This window comes from Hirundo rustica, chromosome 1 (genome assembly GCF_015227805.2).
Source record: "Hirundo rustica isolate bHirRus1 chromosome 1, bHirRus1.pri.v3, whole genome shotgun sequence".
In the NCBI taxonomy this organism is placed as follows: domain Eukaryota; kingdom Metazoa; phylum Chordata; class Aves; order Passeriformes; family Hirundinidae; genus Hirundo; species Hirundo rustica.
This window is the reverse complement of record NC_053450.1, coordinates 77,823,538-77,847,557: the sequence shown is the minus strand read 5'-3', so window position 1 is coordinate 77,847,557 and position 24,020 is coordinate 77,823,538. Positions and strand designations below refer to the sequence as shown.

General features: G+C 36.0%; 1 protein-coding gene across 5 annotated transcripts in view; it reads left to right on the top strand.

Annotated features, from left to right (window-relative positions):
• Positions 1–24,020, top strand: part of CDH18 (cadherin 18) — a 530,347-nt gene that overhangs the window by 200,891 nt on the left and 305,436 nt on the right. For all 5 annotated transcript variants that reach the window (XR_009208059.1, XM_058421421.1, XM_058421423.1 and 2 more), the window contains exon 3: positions 20,683–20,768. The gene's annotated coding sequence lies outside the window, so the exon portion shown is untranslated. The remainder of the gene's footprint in view (positions 1–20,682; positions 20,769–24,020) is intronic.

Sequence of the window (24,020 nt, the reverse complement as noted above, 5' to 3'; positions counted from 1 at the left end):
AGAGAAAATTTGCTTAGCTGATAAAGTTAAGACTATCAAAATTGATAAATTATGTTTTTCTTACTATAGCATTAGAGGGCTACCTAGTATGTTTTGCTTGTGCCAATGTAAACTCAAGGAGAAAATAAGTCAGTATTTCACCTTTGGTCTAATGACAAGAAGCTGGAAACAGTTTAGAGAAATTTTCTTTTACATGAAGAGAACAAGAACAAGTAAATGCAGAGCTGTTTTATTTTACAGAGTAGGACTGTTAGCATTACACAGAAATTAAATCTATGTTCTTACTATTTTCTGGGACAAGCTGATTACTCAGCTTGGTTGTGAAGAGAAATTTTCATTATTTGTTATTAATATAAACTCTTTATGGAAATAAACCAGTATATTTTTAATTGCACGTAATTAAAAAAATTATTTCACTAGGATGTTCCCACAGTCTACAAATTATATTGATAATTAATTGGAATTTATTTCATTGTTATAAATAGATGCATCTGTATTGATCTCAAAAGTAGTATTTTTTAATATAGAAATATAAAAAATGCTTGTTTTAAAGTTTCTAATATATGTTGAAAATGTGGTTTTTACATTTATGTTTTATTCTGATGTGGTGTTCGAAATATTTCCTCCTAGATTTCTATTTTAGTTGTCAGCTAATTAACCAGCCAGTTCTTTAATTTCACTTTTATTATTGGAAGTTTGTGATGATTATTATCTTCGCCAGATAAATTTACATATTGTCAAATATTTTAACATATTTTTATTTATTAATTTTAATGAAAAACTTAACTTCCAACTCCATTATTTAGATTTTATCCATTTTTCTATGAGGATGGATCAAATATATAAAAAGCATTTTTACTGACAGAAAAAAGAATAGTGATATACATTTATTATTGAAGAACTCAGACCACGTATACCTGCAGTCACTTAAAAGTGTGCACTTCATATTGGCTTAAATAAGGAAAAAAATTGTAAACTTCAAATGAAAGAAAATCTTTTCAGTTACTAATTGATATATTTTTCTTACCTTGTCCATTGAATTATAAAATGAGAATGCTGTTTCAATAAATTCATCTTACATTATTTGAAATAACTTTTTTGCTGTAAATGTTTCTGATAGACTAAAATTCAGTAGGTCATGGGAAAAAAAAAAAAAATAGATGACTTAAGAAGAATTGTGATGAGTTCTTAAGCAGAAATGTAGGGGGTTTGTTTGTTTGTTTGTTTTTTCTTTTTTTTTTTCTTTTAAACCTTTGTGATTTTCTTTGAGCAACACTGAGATCTGTACTTGAGTTTTTTAGATTTTTGTTTTCTGTTACTTAAGACACTGTATTGATTTATTTTGTTACTCATGAGCCATTTAATTAAAAAGGTACTGAATGATTAGAATTCAAGTGAGGAATTATTAAGTTTTTTTTTTAAACTAATGTTAAGAGTTCTGGGAATATTTTTGGATTACCTATTGCAGTCACCCCCCCCATAAATTCTATAGTTATGACCATATGGTCATATGGATGCAATCGTAGGCTTGAATTTGCATTCTGTTTTTGAGTGTGCTAAAATTGTACTGACACCTCATATAGCTTATTTAAGCAAAAGGCATGCACATATGGCAAGCATAGTGTGAAGAACAATTTTGTAGCTAGTTCTCATGCACAGTGCTGTACCAGGCTCAGTCAATCAACACCAGAGTGGCAGAACAGAATCTGCACAGCGATTATACTCCATCAGTGTGCATTGTCCTACAATTTGTAATGACTATTTTACTACTTCTATATAAAATGAATTCTTCATTTACATTTTCACTGTGTGCTTAGGTTGCTCTTGGCCTGTTTTCCTTTCTAAAAGTGGTTAAGCAAGGCTGCCTGCTTCTATTTGCCAATCCCTCCTGAACTGATTTTCCAGGATGTAATGAAGGTCAAAGTAAGGAAATCTCGAGGGTCATTATGTTTGTACAGAGTTTGTGGGGATATTGGTTAATGGGTTGAATGTGGGAGCCACTTTGCTGTTCCCTTGAGAGGAGGAGCGACAGGACAGGACCGGAGCATCACATGCTGTATTTGTAGCAGATAATCAACCAGTCACTGTAGTTTTTCTAACTACCCTTTCAGTGCACAAATAGCTGCAGGCACAGCATGTGCAATCTTTTGTTTAATAGGGATGTGGTAGGGATGTTGGGGAGCTGATGTCATTGTCATAAAAATAAGAACAAGCACAAATCTGTAGGAAGAATAATTTGGATGTTTTTCTCTGTGAAACAACTTGTTCATGCTGTGTTTTTAGTGATAACTGCTAATGCACAGGCATCAAAGAGCCTCCTGTGCTTTCACTGGACATACTATGTAATTTTTAAAGAAAACAGGCCTACAGAATTTGCTTGCTATAGCAGTTTTTTATTTCCATCTTAAATAATGGGCAGGTGACCTACATTTTCTCCTGAAAGACCTTTTAGTATGCCTGCAAAGTTTTTAGAATGAGATGTATTTTGTAAAAAAACCTAAAATGTACATTACTGAATATAATTATAGTTAGAGAAAAATCAAAGAATTTTGATCAGTACCTAATTAAAACCTCTGCAAATATGTGTCATTCAGAGGCAGGGAAAGATAAGTCATACTGAGGGAGGAATTTGTCTGTGTATGATTTGCCTTCCAAGACTGAGTTCAACTGCAGCAAAACACATCTGAGAGAATGTGCCTCAGCTATTCAGTGCTGGAAGCTTTTCATCTGTCCTGAGGCAATACAGAATATCAGTACTGTAGGGGTAACATTGTTCTGAAATTCCTGGGTGGCAGAGCTAGAACTTTTAGCTTCACAAGTTGAAAAGGTGCTCAGGGTCCAGCATGAGGAAGTTTAGAATGTTTACGTAAAAATCATTTTTGCTGGAGAGGCTGGCTATAACCTTTATATTTTATGGAGAGACATAAGCAGTTTCTCTGACCTGTTACAGGTATCTGTTTCTCTCTGCTAAAGATGGTCTAAATGAGTAACTGTTTGAGACATTTTAAAGGTCTAAATTTTGTCAGATTAATCCATCTTCAATCTATTCAGCAACTTCAGGGAGACTGAAAGTGTGTGTAAACATAACTCTTATCAGATACTATTTCCCAAACCCTTTGAATGTACTAGTATTTATAACAATGTTATGAGTAAATTCAGGTACTTAGTAATATTATATTTAAGAAGTGCCTTACCAGGATGAACACAGTACAAAATGTAGGAGCTATAATGGCAAGAAAATGAATCACTAGAGGAATCAGGAAAAATCACTAAAATTTATTTTTTGTTAAGATTTGTACAGATATTTTCCATTGTTTCAGTACCAGTGAGAAATTTGAGACTAACAAGTCTTTATGGTGCTGAGTTATGAACTCACAGGAGGTATTGTAATGCAGCCTGGGAGTTCTACATCCTTAGTAAAACCAGAATGAATCCAGACTTTGTTTTTGGTTTTGTGGTTTTTTTTGGGTTTTTTTTTGTTTGTTTGTTTGTTTGTTTGTTTTTTGTTGGTTTTTTTTTTACAGATGTACATTATTTTTTTGAGTTCTCACATCTTTTTTTGTTTACATTCTCCAGTTGAAATTTTATTTTTTGATATTTTCAGTGTTGTAGGGTAAGAGAAGGACTTAATGTTATCAGTTTTCATATGGTGTTCACTATCTTGGCAGTCCTTAAGATAAAAGGCATCCGCTTTACCATGAAGATGAAAGTTACACTGCATTTCTGCATTTTTACCAGTAAGTTCTTACTCCATTATAAAAATAAAACAGCAAAACAGTAGTAAATTATTGGCCTTTGTTTCTTTTTTTTTATTCTTACATAGAAAATTAAGTTTGTCAGCAAAAATATTGTGCTTAATAACTAACCTAACTTTTATTCCTACTTGCTAGTGGTATTCCAGAAGCACAACAGTAGAAGGACAGGAGATATCCTAAATAGCAGTTCTTATAATAACTCAGACTGCTAATTAAAAAAAAAGAGAACAAAATATGTTCTCTCTCTTCTACAGTCATTATACCCGCGGAATCATTGGAATCGTTGTGCTTGGAAGTTGTATCCTCTTATTTCAGAGAAGATAAGACTAGCTTCCAGAATGCACAGGGTTTTTAGGGAAACTGCAAAAATGGCATTTGGGATGTCAGCGATAGCAAATCAATTTGGAACTAGATAGAGAAGGTATAATGAGATAACCTAAATTTTAATTTAAATGTCTGATTGAAGTTTTTTTTGGTTTTTTGGTTTTTTTTAATGGGAGAGTTCAATGCAGCAGATGGTGGTGAAGATTTTTTTTTTTTTTTTTTTTTTTTTTTGCCATGCTTCTTCCCAAGCTTATGTGATTTTTATTTTATGTAAGATTTTTAGCAAAGGTGGATGATAAACCCATACTACCAACAAAAATGAAAGAATGCTAAGAACACAACTGTTTCATTCAAAATTATCAGCATGCTGTCTATGTAGTGTGGGAGTACATGCTTTAAAATGTGTGTGGAAATAAACAGAAAACAGTTTGGCTTATTTATGTTTGTCATGTGCTTTCAAGAGAGGAAATAGTAAAAGGAAAAAAAAATTGTCAGAAGACAGTCACTGGCTGTATTCTCTGCCCCTCTTGTGCACATACCCTTCAAAAATCAGACTTAATACCCTGGTTGAGGTGATAATTCATTGCTCTACTGCTATATTGCATATCCCTGGGGAGGAGGTCACAAAATCAGCTCAAAACTGAATAACAGTATGGGTAACTGCAGTTGTTGCAAGACTTAGTACATAATTAGAAATACTCAATGAGTACTGAAGGCTTGATGGTTTATTTCTTCCTTACATTGTACAGTTCTCACATTTTTGCAAAATATGTGTAAAACATCATAGTAATTGAAAAGTGTCAGTAACTTGCTGGGTACAGAAAAGGTTCTTTATGCTTTGAAGTTCCCTGAGTGCTGCTGCAGCACTTTGAAAAATTCCTTAATGACTGAGTAGCAGTTCTTGAACTACTGATTTGGGAGTCCCCAGCTAGCACACTAATGATTCAGACAGCAGCATTAAATCAGTTGCTTTAGTTTAAGTACTTCTTGAATCTACATAAAGTCTCACTTTATCAGGAATTGAACTAACTACCTGCAGTCTGAAAAGCAATAAGTTGTGCACTTAAGCAAAGGTGAATTACTAATAAACAGAGCTTTTTCCAGTATGTGGTTTTTGAAAGCTCTTAGCTGTTTGGGTAGAAGGATGGTACAGCAGTTGTTAAAGATTCACATGTTGGACTCTACCAGTCCTTGGAGAGATCTTTCTAACAATTTTCAAAAAAAAAAAGTTACACAGAAATACCATGATAAAGGCTTCAGTATAGAGTCTGCCTTCTGCCTGTGTTGATTTCCTGCATGTTTTAATTAAACATTATTAAAAGCTGTGTGCATAGTTTTGTGAATTTATCACCCACAGGTGACACTGCTGAGTAGACCATTTGATAAGTACTTCAGTGACACCATACCGAAATCCAAGAGCTAGTCCACTGCCCCAGCACCGGTATCAGTGGGGGACACTAATCCCAAGCGATGGGAGCAGCAGCTTGTGGACGAGCTACGGCACACAGGTGGCAACAGGTGCAGATTGGGGGTATGAACGAGGAGGAGGCTCTCTGACTTGTATTATCCAAGATTTATTCCAGGAACAAACACTTAAAGGGACAAGGCAGAAGAAGCAAGCAACTCAAGGGACACCGAATTATAAACTGGGGAGGATCTGGGGGTGGAAACTTACACACAACCAGTCAGGAAAAGGAATGGGAGGAGATCAACATAAACTGGGCTTCAGGGACCAGTCAGGAGGATGAGGGGAGGATGATTGGTCATATGGCCCAATAGGGTGTTAAGTTTGAGCAGAGATGCTGTTGGGAGGGTCAAAGTCCAGACTGAACAGAATCTGGTCAGGGACAACAAAAGACACTGAGAGGGATTTCTGTGTGTACATAGGTGATGAAAAGAAGAATAGGGAAAATGTGGGCCCATTGCTGAATGAGGCAGGGAACCTGCTGACACAGGACATGGAAAAGGCTGAGGTTCTGAATTCCTCCTGGTTTTAACTGGCAAAATCATTTTTCAGAAATCTTAATTACTGAAGGCAGGGGAAAACCTGGTGCAAGGAAAATGTACTTGTGGAAGATGATCAGGTCAGGGAATATTTAAGCAAACTGGACATGCATAAGCCCATGGGCTGTGATGGGAGGTCATGTTTGACTAAACTGATAAGCTTACATGAGAAAATGACAGTCTCAGTAGATGAGTGTAGAACAGCAGGCGGTCATTAAAGCTACCTAGATGTCAACAAGGTTTTTGACACTCTTTTCTGTAAAATCCCCATGGAGAAGCTGACAAAGTATGTCAGCATCTCAAAGATGTTGAGATGGACTGTAAATTGGCAGAAGGTAAAGGCCCAGACTGTGGTGGCCAGTGGTATTAAGTCTAGCTGGGGGTCAGTAGCTGGCAATCAACACTAGGTTCATCCCTTCTTAACATCTTCATTAAAGATCTGGATGATGGGGCAGAGTGTAACCTCAGCTGGTTTGTTGATGGCACAATACAGGGAGGAGTGGATGACCAGAGGTTTTGATGGCATCAAGAGAACCCGGACAGGCTGGAGAAATGGCCTTAGAGGAACCTCATGAGGTTCACTAAGGGTAAATGTGAGGTCATGCACAGGGGGAGGAATTAGTGAGGCAGTATTATGTGACGGGGCTGGTTAGTTGGAAAGGAGCTCTGCAGGAAAGAAAGGAACTGTGCGACCTGAGGGACACAAAGTGAAACACAAAGAAGGCTGATGGTGCCCTGGACTGCTTTAGGAGTGTTGTGCAACCTGCACAACTGTTGGACAACTCAAACAGATCAATATAAAGAACCATATACAAATAAATATAAAACAATACAAAGCCAGTGGATGAAAGAATGCAGAGCTAACAATAAAACCTGTCTGGGAGAAAGGAACACGCAGAAGATTCCATTGGTCACAAAAGCATGGAATAATGGAATGTTTTGTTAGGAGTAAATACAAAACTGTCTTTGAGGTGAAAAAGTTTTTTTTTTTCCTCTTAAAACAATTAAGAATGTTTGGGTTTTTTGTTTTTGTTTTTTTTTTTTTTTAATCTACATTGACTTAAGTGACTTTGTTTTAATCGTTTACGTATGTAGACCTATCTTTTTCTGTTGGTATAAAACTAGTAGCCTCCTAAAATTTAAATATTTCTTTTCATCTTTCTGACTCTGTTCTAAAATGTCCATAGTGGGATTGAGAGTTTTCTCTTGACAAACAATGTAAATTTTTTGAAAATAACTCAGAAGAAAGTCTGATTTTGTGTCTGCAGATGCTTACGTATGCTGTCTCAAACTAAAAAGGGGAAAGATAGGCTAGAACATGTAGTGTCTCAGTATCTTTTCCATTTCCTTGGTCAGATGGAGAAATAACAGTGTACATTTGTTAAATAATATTAGCAGAAATCTGGAGAAATTAGGAGAAGTCTTTCTTCTCAGATGCCTGTTTTTCTTCAGTGAGTTCTGTGTTCCAGGTTTATTGAAGGAAGTATTTGTAAATTCCAGAAATCAGAAACCATCCTAGACCGTTCATATTTTCCAAATATTGTGTGTCTTGTTTGCTGTAGAGAAAATTCCAAGCAAAATAAGTGAAACAAGTGAATTTGTACTTTCTTACAGGAAACTTTGTCTTTCCCCTGAATTTCTTTCAAGTAAGACAAGAGCACTTCCCAATATAGGCAGGGTGGAATGCTTATTATTAATAATAGGATCTCACTGCTTCTGATTCTCTTTCTCACATTTTTAGGCATTGTGATGTCTCTAATGGAACAATGTCTTGCCTCAGGCTTGCAGGTTTTTTTCTTATTTGAATATGTCAGATTGAAGAAGAACATTATTTTAAATCAATTTTCAGATTTGACTTAATAAACATTTAAGCCTTGAGTACAGTCTTTTTATCTGTCACAATAGGCAATCATCTTTTTTTCTGCTTGTTACATGTTTCTGATTGTGGTATGCTAAAATTCCAAGGATAGTTTTTTAGTATCACCCTATGCAAGCCCCAGCAAGAGTCTGACCACATCATGAGCCAAAAAAAAGGGAATACAATACAAGGGGAAAAGAAATTGCTATTTCACATTTGATAGGTTAGAAAACTGAAACAAAATCTACCAAAACTACTCATGAACATACAGCAGTAAATTAATAATTAGGTTATTCATCCCTGAATTTTCTCACCTCAAATTTTTGTTTCAGTTGACAGAGAAGTCTTATTTTTTTCTTTATAGTTTTATTTACTGTATTTTTGAAATTTAAAGAACCCGCCTGAGGAAAACAAAACATTTTTTTTAATGTTCTCCTGGTACAAGGACTGTTGTATTTGAATCTCTTTCATTTTGCTCCTAAGACAGGCACAGGCTGATCTGCTCTCCTGATATGCAGACAACTACAGTCAGCACCATACACTAAATAAGGTCTTCAGCTGTTTCAAGTTCAAAGCTCAAAGCTGTTTCCTTTCCTTCAAGTTACGGATTGTTTTCAACATAGAGTCAATTTGTGGGAAATCAAGAACTGTTTTTTAACCTCACTGAGCAGACTGAGACCCAATTACACTTTATGAAGACCAGATGTTTGTCTGTGTGTAATTTAAAATATGCTGTGAGACCTCCTGTGAGCTCAGAAATTATCTTCTAAATAGTGGCTTAAAAAAAGTGTTTGCTTTTTTTATCTTGGGATGTTTCTTTCTATGCAATGAACATTATCAGACTTCAAGCAGTCTGAAGGAAAGAAGAGCCTTTGCCTCTATATATCCAAGTGAAACTATATGCTATCACTCTTGATTGACAGGAAAATAAGCTCATACTAGTTTTTGCTTTCACTACCATTCTCTAAAGAAAATTTATGATGCTGCTATGGTGAATCTAAAGCCATTCCTCTGCTTCCTATTTTGTTGTGTTTCTGCTTAATACAGCTATATTCCACTTTCTTGTGTATTTGCCTTTTAGTAGATCTGTTTTTCTGTTCATTCTAGATATTTAGTTGTGTCCTTTTGGTACTGTAAATTAAAATGTCACTGCAGACAGAAGTCTCAGACTCTACTGACAGTAAGCAAATCTTGAATTTTAATAACAGAGTATGTTTGTTTGTACATTTGAGAAAATGTAACTTTGCGTATATAAGCTTCAGTGAATTTGATCAATTTTTGTCTTGGGAAGCTCTTCAATGTTCTGATAATAGCAGTATTGAATGTTGTTACTTTTATCTGATTTTGTTATTAAGGACTTCAGATACATAAAAATTGGTGGATATTATCTATACACGCGTGAGTGAAATTCTATTTAAAATAGAAAAATGTTTTCTTTTCTCTCCTTTCCATCTCATTACGTGAAGAACTTTTTCTTTTTAATTATTGTAATGAATGGAGACCAGTAGTTGAGTTGTACTGCATGTACAAGAACATTTTCCATTTACAAAGAGTTGGAAACAAAATTGCTAGAAACCATTTGGGGTTTTGTGCGTTGAAAGGTTAATTGGTAAGCCACAGCTATGATCTATTTCAGCCAGAGATTTAGATAACTAATTTAGTATGGCTTCCTTGCAAATTAGATGTAATTCTTTAGTAAGTGAAGGGTCACTTTTTCCAATGGAATTCTAATGTGAGCTCTAAATGTGTTTTTTTTCAGTTTATATATATGAGGAAGTACTATTGCAAATCACCTTAGGACTGTTCTAGTAAATTTTGTCATCATTACAAACACCTGAACACTGCTGCTTATGCCCACATTATGCTTTCAGTTTTTCACTTCCCAGGGATGTTTGGACAGACCATGAGGAATTGTTTTTGATAGTATAGACTTCAGTGGTTAATTTCTTTTAAGAAAAGTGTTTAAGTGAAAATCAGATTTAGCATATTTAATTCATTGAAATCATATTAAATGATGAACAAAGCAAAATATAGATGTATTTAAATGTTTAGAAATAATATCTAAACACTAACCACTAAAAATTTAAGATGTTTATTTAGAAGGAAAAACTTTCATAGATTAATAGAATCATTTATGTTAGAAAAGATCTTTAAGACCAAGTCCTATCATTAACCCAGGAGTGTCAAATGCACCTCTAAACAATGTCTCTGAGTATCATATCTACACATCTCTTAAGTATGTCCAGAGACAGTGACTCAACCATTCATTTGCAATTACACCCTTCACCATTCAATTCCCTTCTCCTTTGTGCACCTCTGAATATAAATTTGAGTCTGTGTATGGGAACAAAACAGAAAAATCTGTGCTGCTTCCCTCTCCAAAGTGGTGGCAGAGACAGAATTCAGGCTAAAATTTGTTCTCCTTTTGCTGAATAACTACAATGCTCTTTTGTCGAGGAAGATTTTCTGATGCTACACTGTTTCCAAATAATTCAGATCATACATTAATACAATATAAAGATAAATAATTATATCAAAATTTGGGAGAAAGCAAGGCTATGCTCTTGACAAGAAAATATCTGGGTTCTAAAAATTTAGCTGAAAAGAACACCCTAGAAGTGTAGAGCTTCTATAACTAATTTCTGTGAATCAATATGTATGGAAGACTGTAGAGCCTTAAACTTAATGCATTAAAAAATAAATAATATTTTTAATACTTTCAGGGTCTAATTTCTACTCAAAATGTTTTATTTTATTGATCCACTTGACTTGCACACAACTTTTCTCTTGAACTGCTCTATACACAGTTTTCAAGAACCTCTTATACTCACATATCCACTTCAGTGATATAGTTGCATTTATATCCACCAACATTTTGGCCTTGATCTCTTATAGTTAAGCTTAATTGCTGTAATGATAGAGTTAATTTCCATATTTTATGGATATTTCTATGGATCTTTACAGAAGCAGACATATGAGAAAAAAAAAAATTAAGAATGCCTTTTCAGAAGTGAATACAAAGATTAGATATGGTAAAACAAGAATACGTCTTTGCTTAATTTGTTTTTCTTAGTGATAAGAAATCTGCTAAATGTTTAATGATTCATTAATAGTTCTAAGTAAGAATTCTTAATGCTGCCTTCCTTTTCAGTCAAGATATAGAATTAATGTCAGTTCTCCATTTCAGAGGCTTCCATGCCCACGCAGATGTCAATAAATGTCTAATCATAGGCAGGTGGGATTTTCACTATTAAATTCATGTACTTAATTATAAAATCTAAATAAGATTTTATTAATATAAATAAAATCTGTATTCATAACAGAAATATTATAATATTTAAAATTATATTTATTTATAATTTCTATTTAATAGCATTTTCTAAAATAAGAGGAAAATTTAAAAATGTATCATAGGTTATTTAACTTGCAGGCAAGAGAGATACCTTTCATCAAGAAAGATAAGTAAAAAGTATGTTCTGTAGAACTAGAATTGTAAGAAATATTTGTAAATGTGTTCTTAGATCAAAAGTGGTGATTATTTCATTGTATTCAGCATTGGTACAGTCTCACCTTAAGTAATGCATGCAGTTCTGGGCCCCACAATTTAGGAAAGTTTTGAAGGGCCTTGGATGCATTCAGAATAGCTCAAAAAAGCTGGTGAAAGGGATGGAAGGATGCCTTACAAGAAATGAATTGTTGAGGACTTTGAGCTTGTCCAGTCTGGAGAAAAGAAGGCTGAGTGGCTCTTTCCAGCTTCCTGAGGTGGGAAATAGAAGAGGGAGATGCTGATCTCTTCTCCTTGGGACTCATGGGAATGGTTGCCAGGGGAGGTTTACTCTGGACATTGAGAAACATTTCTTCACTTAGACGGTGGTCAACAACAGGAACAGGCTTTCTACAGAAGTGGTTGATGTCCCAAGACTGCCAGCATTGAAGAGACATTTGGGCAATGCCCTTGTTTGTTGTAATGCATTAACTGGGTTTATATTTGTAATGTTCTTTTCTAACTGTCCCTGCCCAGCAGTGCCCATCCCCTTCACTGAGATGTAACCTAATCCTGTTTCCTCCCACTGAACACTGATTGAGCAATGCCTCTGGGTCTCGCCTATGGGCCCTGCCCCCTGGGGGAAAAAGCCACGGCAGGGGAGGGGCCAGCACTTTCTGGCATCGGCTCTCCATTGGGAAGGGTCTCAAAGCTGAGCAGGACATAAGAATAAAAGCAGAAATATCCCACCCGAAGTCAGAGAGTCAAGACTCTCCTTTTACCTTCAGCGGCCATCTAGTCTTGTGGGGAAGGATACGCTTGTTAATATGAATTAGCATTTGGCCAGGTATGAAGTGGTCAGGTAGTTGAACTTGATCATTGCTGGTCCCCTCCAACTGAAATATTCTATTGTGTTTTTTCTCTTTATCTGTGTTTGTTAGTTCTTTTATTGTCACATAAATTAGTGAAATAAAGTCAAGTTTAACATCTGGAGGGTTTTTATCCCAGCTATATGTAGATGTTTCTTGTAGTACCACAGTGTCGTTATAGTGGGAATTTAATTGAAGATATCAGCTGAAAGTGGCAAGCAAAGTTAAGTTCAGAACACATTACTCTTTGGGGTCAGTCTCAGATATCCAGCACCTCATTGTGCATTTGAGTGTAAAAAAGTGTTCATTAGGTTGGCTGAAAATAGAGCGCAAATTGAAATATTCTTTAAGTTCTTCTAACAACATCAAGTTACTCTTTGCTCTAAGTGGAAACAAATGGAAACACTTCCCTGAGCTTTGGAAAATGAAGGATTTTTAGTTACCTCACACTCATTTGTGCCTAATTCAGCTCTATGTTTAATGAAAAACAACTTAGAAAGGAAAATAAGAGAAGGAAAAATTATGCTTATGGCAGTAAAAATATAGGTATGAAAAACCTTGATGGGGAATATTTTAGTATGGACTTTTCTCCCTCTAGCATTAATAAAATAATTGAACAGTTCAACTAGAAATCTATCTATTTAACAGTTGTAAAGGAAAAAATAATGTCAGAGACTAAGGGAAAAAGTATATATAGTCAGCCATTGTATATTTCACATCACTTCAGCTTAAAATCCTCTACAGATCTGTGATGGTACTGTTTTGAACATAGGCTATAGTTCAAGAGACTATCCCATAAATGCATTTAGACTGATAAAATGTGCCAACTGTCTCTACCTGCAATTGTCTTGGTTAGCATATGTCATTGATCAATAGGTAATTGAAGGGATTTTCATTCTTTTTTATTATTTCATCTTCTCTTTAATGGCATCAGACTCTTTTGGTTTTAAGATGTTTGATTTCTTTTTGATTAGTTTTGTTTTGTTATATAGACATCTAAGTGATGTCAATGCCACCATACAAACACAGTTCTTCTGTGTCCGTGCCTAAGTTCTTCTACTCTTTCCTTTGCCAGGTGGTACTTGTAGTGGTTTCATGTTCGCTAAATTTTGGTTGCCAAATTTAGTGTAGTGGTCTTAGTGTTTCTTCTCTTTTTGTGGGAGAAGATCAGGAGAAACTAAAACAGGCTTAAGCTTAAAAATAAACAAATAGTTTTATTAACACAAACTAACAGAATGGAAAAGTTGAAAAAAAAACAAACTAAACCAAAACAGCATGAAACTTCAAAACACTCTTCCGTCCCCCTACAAACGGTTAACTTTCCTACAGAACAACCTGTGATTTTCAGTCAGTTTCACCATTTAAACATAATCTTTCATCACTTTGGGACAGCAGTCTCTGTAGAGTCCCATGGACTAAAACAATCTAGTGGCTCCCAGTGTCACAAATCTGCAACCGCCTGGAAATTTTTGCAGATTGTGCAGTCCCACCCATTAGCAGCCTTTCCCCTGGCTACTCATGGGCCTCTCAGTGTATTTGGGGTACTGTTTAAGAATGCTTCTTCTAGTACACAACAAGGATTTTCTTCTTCTATCTCTAAAATCATCTTCATCTCAAAGGCTGAGACCTCCTTTTACCCCAGGAGTGAGGGGCTTTGAGATCCTCACTTAAATCTCAATCATATCTATCCCTAATTTGATTAGAATCAGCATTCCCCCAAACAACATTAAGATGTTACAAGAAACAGTCCATTTCTCCATAGTTTACCCCAGAGAAATCCAGTTTAAAATGTCCACATCCTCAATCCCTTTTCTAATAATTTTATCAGTTCTTTCATTCTTGCTCCACTGACTTCATGCGGTGTTGTTTCTATATCCACTCTGTCTCTTTCTTTTCTCTCTCAGGAAAGGGTTAGGCCTTGGAAGCTTCATGTTGCCAGGAAAGGGTTAAATCTGCCCAGGCCTGCAGTGGCCATGTGATTTCTGCCCGGGGCAGCTGCCTCTCCACCGCTGCACCTCAGATTGGCACAGGTTTCCTCCCTCCGCTCTTTTTCATTGTCTGGAACCACCCACGGGGGTGGGGGGGAGGGGGCGGCGCAGTTCGGGAGAGCTCTACCCACCCCTCGGTGACAATCAGGGTGGCCTTGGCCCAAAACAGGCCCATAGCTGTTATCAGGGGCCTGGCAGAGTTCCCTCCCTGCTCCAGGGGCTCCGAGGCTCCAAGGAAGTTGAAAAATGTAGTTGCTGTTCAGCTGCAACCTCTCCTTTCCCACAGGGAGCCAGATTCCCCCCCTACCCCAAAGGAAGGAAGCAGGGGGGAGCTGCAGGCCCAACTCGATGTTACCTCTTCAGCTGACCGGGAGGAAAAGGGCCGGGCTTGCACGAAATCAGGGTTTATATGGGTACCGCCCAAAGTCACATTTAACATTCTCAGTGGTCAAAACAGATGCCAATATCCCAGACTAGCCTTCTGATAGGTCCCTGTCCTTTCTAAAACAATTCCTAGGTCCTGACAGGGAAAAACACGCCACATTCCTCCCTAACTGTAAAACAAACTGTGCCAACCCATGACAGTAATGAACTAAGCTTTCGGCAGGAAAATTATTTAGCTTGTTGGCTCCAGAAAGGGAATTTTGTTGTGATTTTAGTTGCACCTTGAATTGTTTGAGAGCAAGTAATTGGTTATTGGTTATTGATTCTTGATTATTGATTATAGGTAAGCAGTAGCTGAAGACTTAGAATATAAGCTGAAGACTTAAGTAATTTTCTGTATTGTCTAAGTTTGCCTTTTTCTGTAGGTAAAGATATCAAGTTTGGTTTTTTTGTAGGTAAAGCTATGCCAAGATACTTAGGAATTTTGATCTCTTTAGGAACAAAGAGAAAACTGAGGTTTAAAAGCTATCTTTTCTAGTTTTTGTTAGCTTGGGGATATTCTTTTCTGTGTACTGCAACACAAACAAATAGTAGCTAATAGTCCACATTCACAATGGTTAAACAAACTGAGCTTTAATGAAAGGGTAGATGACACTAGTAGCTAGTGAGGCTAGTCAGATCTCACAAAATCAAGATAATAAAAAAAATACTTAACTGTACTCCCACAGTCTGATTAACAATGTTACCTTCTGTTTTGTTATTGGGAGGGTTTGGGGTTTTTTTGCTTTGTAGACATAAATTCATTATGAAATTAATCGATCTGTTTTTACTCATAGTATTTTTTCTAATGTAGAAGCCGTAACTACATTTCACATGATACAAGACATCGGAGAACTTGTAAAATAAAGTATTTTAATTTTTCTTTTTACTGAAACCTGTAAATTATTATTTTCAAGAACACAGTCATTACCACAAGGGCACTTGAAATTATGTATCTGTACTTCATAACACAACATAATTGACTCCATTCTGGTTTTTCTTTTTCTTTTTCTTTTTCTTTTTATTTTTATTTTTATTTTTATTTTATTTTTTTCCTTTTTTTTATTTTTCCTTGTTCTTTTTTCTTTTTCTTTATTTTTTTAAAATAATTTTTGTTGGTATATGTATCTGGCGGAATTTTCCCTTAAGGGAGCTAGGGCTCTAGATGTCACTAAAATTCAAGTTCTCTGAATCTTAGGGTACAAATTGATCAGTGATTCTTTCTTTTAACCTTGCACACAATTGTGCACTACAGCAATAAAACAACCAGAGAAAGGAAACCAAAAGCTATCAATTTTCAAGGGCAAATCCTTTCTGACAGTAAATATGGATCTTCAAATGTCAAGAAGGAATAAATTAAAACAATGGGTTTCTTTCAATCTAATATCATTAAGAATAATTACTTTATATTTTTTCTTTAAATGTTTGGCTAATACAGATGCATGTGGTGCTGAAATTGTATCTCTGAAAGCACAGCAGAGTAGAAAACATCAGCTTTCAAAGTTTTGAACAAATACATTGTGATTTGACACTGGCCAAACACAGGCACCCACAAAAGCCACTCACTCACTCTCCTCTGTCACAGCTAGACAGAGGAGAGGAAAAAAAAATAAAATAAAATAAAATAAAATGAAGGGTTCATGAGTTGAGATAAGACTGGGAGAAACACTTCAAGGGAAAAACAGGCTCATCTTAAAGGTATAAAGTGAATTTATTACTAACAGAATCTTAGGAGGATAATGAGAAGGAAAATAAGCATTTAAAAACACCTTCCCCCAACCCCTCCCTCATTCCCACCGGTGCAGGGAGACAGGGAATGGGGGTTTTGGTCAGTTTTTCATCCAAGGTTTTCTCCCAGAGAGGAGTCCTTTCTCTGTGGCCCATGGGGTCCATCCCATAGGAGACAGTTCTTCTCCAATGTGGTTTCACTCTCATGAGCAGCAGCCAAACCGCACCTGCTGCAATGTGAGTCCTTCCATAGGCAGACAGTGATCCCAAAACAGCTGTGGTGTGGTTCTTTCTTTCCATGGGATGCAGTCCTCCAAGGACAGGGTGCTCCAGCCTGGAAGCAGGGCCCTCTCTCTCCTCTGGGTCTCACACTGGATCACAGCCTCCTCCAGGCATCCATCTGCTCCAGCATGAGTACCTTCCATGTGGGCTGTGAATGAATTTCTGCATGCCCCGTGGATCCCCATGGCTGTAAGTGGATCTCTGCAACCCCCATGGATCCCCATGGACTGCAGGTGGATCTCTGCATCCCCCATGGATCCCCATGGGCTGTGGGTGTATCTCTGCATCCCCCGTGGATCCCCATGGGCTGTGGGTGGATCTCTGCATCCCCCGTGGATCCCCACGGGCTGTGGGTGGATCTCTGCATCCCCCGTGGATCCCCATGGGCTGTGGGTGTATCTCTGCATCCCCCGTGGATCCCCATGGGCTGAAGGGGCACAGCTGTCTCACCATGGTCTCACCATGGCTCACAGAGCAATCTCAGCTCCAGTGCCTGGAGCACCTCCTGCCTCTCCTGCACTGACCTTGGTGTTTCCATGTGGTTTCCCTCACATGTTCTCACCTCCTCCACTTCTCTATGAAGGAGCAAAAGTTTTGCTTTTTTCTTCCACTCCCAGAGGAGTGGAAGAAAAACTTGGGTGACAAACTGACCAAAACCCCCATTCCCTGTCTCCCTGCACTGGTGGGAAGGAGGGAGGGGTTGGGGGAAGGTGTTTTTGAGGGCTTATTTTGCTTAAAAGCCCTGTGACTGTGTTCTGATTTCCTTCTTAAATTTGTTATCACAGAGGCATTACCACCACCTCTAACTGGCACAGCTTTGGCCAGCAGCTTGTCCATCTTCAGAGCTGTCAGGGATTGTCTCTGCTGGACACGGTGGAAGCTTCCAGCAGCTTCTCACTGAAGCCACCTCTGTGGCCCCCTGCTACAAAAAACCAACCTTGGCAAAACCAACACATGCACAAACACAAAGATTGTGTTATTGGGAGCCTTTAAAATACCCAACCCACCAAAGTCAGGAGAAAATAAAATGGGAGGGGGGAAAATAGCTAAACAAAAGAACTGGTCATTTTCTCAAGTCTCAGCAAACATCATAAACCAAATAAATCCAATGAAAATACTCCAACTCCTGTAACAATACAAAGATAGAAGGATTTCTGTGAGACTGGAAACTGATTTTAAATGTGTGCTCTTTTTCCATGAAACAACTCTTTTGAATCTTTTTGATATTTAAAAAATAAAAAGAAAGATGTAAGTATGAAGAGATCTGCTTTGTTGCCACTTTTCACCTAAATATTGATTAAAAACAATATTCTTTCTTCAAGCAAGAGCTATTTTTACCACTGTCACTCCATTATCTTGTTTTCAATGTACCATGAAAATGTTCTAGCACTCAGTTGAAAATAGACTTTGGATGAAAAGGCATTGCTCAATCTTGAAACCTGCAAATCTCAAAAATTGTTATCAAAGGAAAAATAAGAAATATTATATGAGACTCCATTATATTACCATTGAAAAAGTAATACAAGACCCCCAAGTCATGGCCACTCTGACATAAAAATAGTTATAAATCGAGATTTGCTTTAATGGTAGTAGTGTGATTATTTTAATTTTGCAAATTAGAAGTACATAATTCCCTAGCTCTTATAAAATCTTGAATGATAGTATAATACCATTTCTTGGATATTATTGTGAATGCTGGATGCCTTGTTTTACCTTCTGTATCATGCATTGGCTTTCATGTATTCAAATGGATATGTGTGTGATTAAGCATTTTGTTCTTGAGAAATACTGACATAAAAGGCTTTGAAGCCACTATTGACAGAAATTAGTTTCTTGACGTCTTTGTGCCTAACTACATTGCTGCCTTGTAGGTACAAATGAAACTCTGATTAACCCTTTTTAGCTGGTTTTCATTTCTGTGTTGGCTTTGTGTAGCTTTTATTGCTTTCATTTAAATACTTTCTTGTTTAGTTTCTTCCACATTTACCACAGTCAACTTCCAAAGCTGAATTCACTTGTATTTGTTATATACACATTCCCTTCAAGCACGCTGTCTTCTGGGTTGTTTTTATGTAACATAACTTGTTAGTGTTGGTACAGATAAATGAAATAATTTGAAGAAAGGAGTAACTCACAGGATGATTAAGATGAGTATTTTGAAGTGGAACTGAGAAGTTCAATACAAATTAAGCTAAAAATGCAAATAGCAGGGTTTTTTTAAATTAATGTCTGTTGTTTCCTTTTAAGTTAATAATAAAGCTGTCACAGAATCACAGAGTGGTTTCTTCTTAGTGAAAAAAAAATTTTTGTAATGGTATTGATCTTTTTCTCAAGACTGTGATAATCCATGTTTTCTATTTCTATCTTAAATATATCAAAAAGTCCTTAAAATTGGTAACATTTTTTATGAGAAAACTTAAAATATTCCAACAATGATAATGGCTTCAGTAGTTTGATTTCTCATGATAGTGTCTGCAGCTTTTTCACTGCTAATATACTCTATGTGCATTTCAAAAATGTATAATGAGTATTAAGAGGCACCTGGGTGTTATGCTTCAAGAATTTTACATGGTTATCAAAATAAAGTAAAAACATAAAAACCTTGCTTGTTATCTGAATTTTTTCTAAATTCTTATCAGTAAATTATAATGGTGCACAGCAGTGGGAGGTATGACAATTAAATATCTTCTCTTGCTATGTTTTCCACAGAATCATAGAATATTAAAGGGTTGGAAGGGACCTTAAAGATCTTCAAGTCCCAATAACTCCCACTATACCAGGCTGCTCAAGACCTCGTCCAACCTGACTTTGAGCATTGCCAGTGTTGGGTCATCCACAACCTCCCTGGACAACTTGTTCCAGTGTCTCAACACTCTCACAATAAAGATTTTCTTCCTAATATCTAATCTAAATTTCACCTCTTTCAATTTGTGCACATTACCCCTTATCCCATTGTGACAGTCTTGACAAAGAGTCCCTCTTCAGCTTCATTGTAGGGAAAGATATTGTAGTGTTGCTGTGAGGTTACCACATAATCTGTTTTCCAGGCTGAACAGCCTCAACTTTCTCACCATGGCTTTGTAGGGGAGGCTCTCCAGACCTCTTACCAACATAATGGCCCTCCTCTAGACTTGGTCCAACAGTTGCATGTCCTTCGTAATTTGGGGACACCAGAACTGTACATACTTCTACAGGTGGGGTCTCACAAGAGCAGAGGAGGGGGTGAGAACCACTTCCTTCAGTCTACTGGCAACACTCCTTTTGATGAAGCCCAGGGTTCCATTGGCTTTCTGGGCTGTAAGCACAAATCTGACTGCCATGTTTTTTTAAAAAATTAAGGATAGCAGCTTTGTCTGCCAGCTCCCTCAGGACCTGCAAATTAATCTCATTGGGTCCCATGGACTTGTAAACACTGACATTCCTTGGTTTTGAACCTGACCCTCTCCTACAGTGGACTTAGGGTTTTCATTCTTCCAGTCCCTGCATTTACCATTCTTGACATGGGTGGCATTGCAAGAGCACTTGCAGTTGAAGATACATAAAGATTGCATCTTTATGATATTATTCTTTCTCTAAAATTTAAAAGAGTACATTTTTTTTAGACTCTTGAAAGTTTGTGGTAAATGATGTTGATATATTTTATTTTAGGAATTTGTGAAATCATAGTTATATACACATCTGTTGAAAATCTGCTAAGGATTATCTGATAGAAATATTTTTATATAATGGCCTATTTATGAACTTCCTTGCTGATTGCATTTTAAAAGAATGCCTCCCTGCACAGATGACATTCAGTTTTCTAATTTCCTTTTAAAAAGGTAATCCTTTTTAGAGATTTATTTGCTTAAGATAATGAAGTAGGATTACAGCAGAATTAACTGCAATGCTATTAAGTGTTGGGGTTTTTTTCCTTGGGTCTAGTGTTATGTTTTCAGTTTGAAAGTAAGCTGAGATTTATTTTTCCTAGGCTACAAAACATATTCAAGACCAGAAGACAAAAAGGCGGCTGAAGTAGTAATTCTCCTGAAGAACTAAGATATTGATGACTTTGAGGTATGTTTATTTTGGAAATGTTGTTAATTATTTATTAATCTTGATGCTATGTATGAGAGTTATGGTGAGTGATTTTGAACATTAGTGACTATTTCACATCTTCAGATGTAGAGATGTAGTTCATTTGAAAAGAAACTCCAAATTTTTGGGGAGTTCTCTTGTTGTTTTTTTTTGTTTGTTTGTTTGGTTAGTTTTTTTTTTGTTTTTTTTTTTTTTTTTTAATAAGAATGGGGAACTAGTTGTAAATGTGCTTCGGTTTTATCTGACTCTATCTTTCTGTTTAGAAAATTAGACATATCCACCTGAAAAGTTAAAAATCTTTAAGTGTTCTATGTTCTTTCTGACTTAACAGTTGCTACTTTCTTTAGGTGCCATAGGTACTGAGAAAAATTTCCAAATAAGAATGTTCAGGAAAAAGCTGTAAAAAAAATTATATGGAATACATATTGCTGTGTTTTAAATAACTACAATAAACATTTTTATCAGCTAGATGTTAAAGAGGTTGTATAAAAATAAATTATTAATAACTCCGTAAGGGAGACAATAAAAAGTCATCAGTAGGTAGACAGATTAATGGAAGATAAACCAAAGAAATTCATCAGTGCATTTTCACAAGTTTAAAAATAGCCTGTTTAACACCTTTTTTTCAGTTACAAAATGTTTGAACTTAGTAAATTGGATTCCACTTTTGTAAATGTACCAGCAAAGCTTGCGGGGAACTAAGGAAATGGAGCTGATGCTAATTTCATTTTAGGTCTGGTTATCACTTAGCATGTTAGGGAGCTTAAACAGGGCAAATTACGGTCTTCATACATTCAAAAAGTACTGGGCCTTGGAAAGCATTATTTCTATTACATTTATGAAATATTCTTTTGTAGTTTAACTTTTCTGGAATACTTTCTATCCCTAGTTTTCTCTTTCCTTCCATATATTGAGTTTCAAAGGAGGTTGGGGGTTTTTTTGTTTTGTTTTGTTTGTTTTTTTTTTTTTTTCTCTCAGAGGAGGTATTTTCTCACAGCAATAAAACCAAAATTCCTCTATCTTTTATTACTTCAATCCTTACCTGAAGCTTTCTTCTTTTTGCAGGAGATATATTTCACCAGCATAGACTCTTGTCTCTTCTATATTCCCACCAGATCGGTGTAATTTTGTGCACATTTGACCTAATAGAAGGAGCGTGTAGAAGGTTGGCTAGTGACAGAAACATCTCATGGTTGTTAAGTACTGCAAGCCTGTAGTGTGATGTACAGATTTTGTCCAAAAATAATTTTCTACCACAAAAATCCTAAAAAATACAAACGCAAACTCAGATTCCTCCTCCCTCAAAGACTGTATTTATTTCAGCTCTCTTTAAAAAACACATACCTGCTCAAGACTATTGACCTCTAGAATTCTTTTATTTTTTTGTTGCTTTAGATGTTTAATAGCAGGTTTGAAGCCTTTGGAATTGAGAAGTTAAGTTCTGGACACTATCTTTGTATAATATCATTCACAGTGAATAGATTCAGATTTTTTGCCTCCTAGCCTTTTTAATCACAAATACCTCTCTTTTATGGTCAGTCTTTTTCCCTGGAGATACAATATTTGAAGAACTATAATATACGAAAAAAAGGGAAATCAGCAAATATTCACATATTTTATCCTATTATTCTTTTATCTGTCAGCATGCTTAAATTTTGTATTGGAGAAAGGAATTTAAAACTGCTGTTAAAAATTTGATGATACTCTACACATGTACCAGTGACATCTGGGAAAAAAATGTTTTTTGATAAATGAAAAATCTCCTTGGCCTTTTCCTGACTCCCATTGAGATACATACTTGTTCCTCAGAGCACAATTTGTCTTGCAGATTGTATTTGATTTGTAGTCTAAGGATAGAAGCTCATCATATCTGTGTTAAATATGTGTAGCTTTCAGAAGCATGCTAAGGCAAAATTTTTATATTGAGTCATGAGGAAAAATGTATGAAAAAGATCTCATTTCACTGTGTCTTGCTGAAACAAGACATCAAGTAAAATATTTAATAATTTTTAATCAGTGTTCTTTAGCTTCAGATGTATTTGTGATGTTGATGTATTTTTGTCTAGCCTGATCCCTCAGTGTTCCCATGAATGCAGTGTTTGTTATTATATATTTTTTAAGCCTGTATATAATATTCACTTTCTCTCAGTTATGGAGAAATAATTGTAAAACAGCAGACAAAGAATAGTATAGTACGAGGGAAAACAAAAGAAGCAAAGCATGTCTGCCCTTTCTTATTCTATCTACCAGATCATTTAACATTACTCAGTTTAGTATTTCTGCATTTTAGGCTATTATGTGATGGACAGGTTACTATCTGATTGCAAATGGATTTTGAGTGGATTATTTAATCTGCAGTTCAATATTTCTAACCCTTTATAGAACGGTAAACATAGTTTTTGGTGGCAGAGAAGACTCTGAATTTCCCACAGGAGAACCCTTCTGTTATATAATAATCAGAATAAGGGAGAGGTAGTTTTTGTAGCAAACAATTGGTTTGTGTGTATATATATATAATCTTTCTCTGAGACATCATGTTAGAGTTTAAAAATGAGTTTATGGTTATCTGAAGTTATACTTTAAAATCTCCTGATGATACAGGCCTTCTTGAGCAAGCAGTGTGAGGAACTACTAACAAAGTTCATGCTGGTACTTTTGAAAGAGTCTGCCTTACTTATTTAATAAACCTTAATGAACTAAGTAAATAGAAACTTGCAAATGCCACCGAGGCTCTCTACCACATGAGTGATATTTCCGTTTGTAACTTACATATATGTTAGGTTTCTTCATGCCTGATAGTCCAACTTAGATTTCTCTATTCCAAACCCAGATATCTAATTTCTCTTCTCTGATTTAGAATAAAGTTACCTGATCTTCCCAGTGCTCTTATTAATATTTTGCCTTTTTGTATGGTTAGAAACATAAGTACAATTTTGCTAAAGTACCAAATGCATACTGTATTCTCTTGATACATTTACCTTTCAAAATTACTACATGAAAATAGTTTATACATGAAGCAGCTTATATTTCCATGTCTGTGTAAAAGCCTGACTTGATAAATGCACATGAAAGTTCCAGAGCTACCTTGTGACAGATGTGTATTTATGATGGGGCTAAAGGAACTCAACCTTCTTGCAAGTGTTGATAGATGTTGGCCTTACTTTTCAAGATATAAACCAAGAAATTACTTGCCTAGAGTAATGTACTTTGAGTCAACCTTGGATTTTAGCC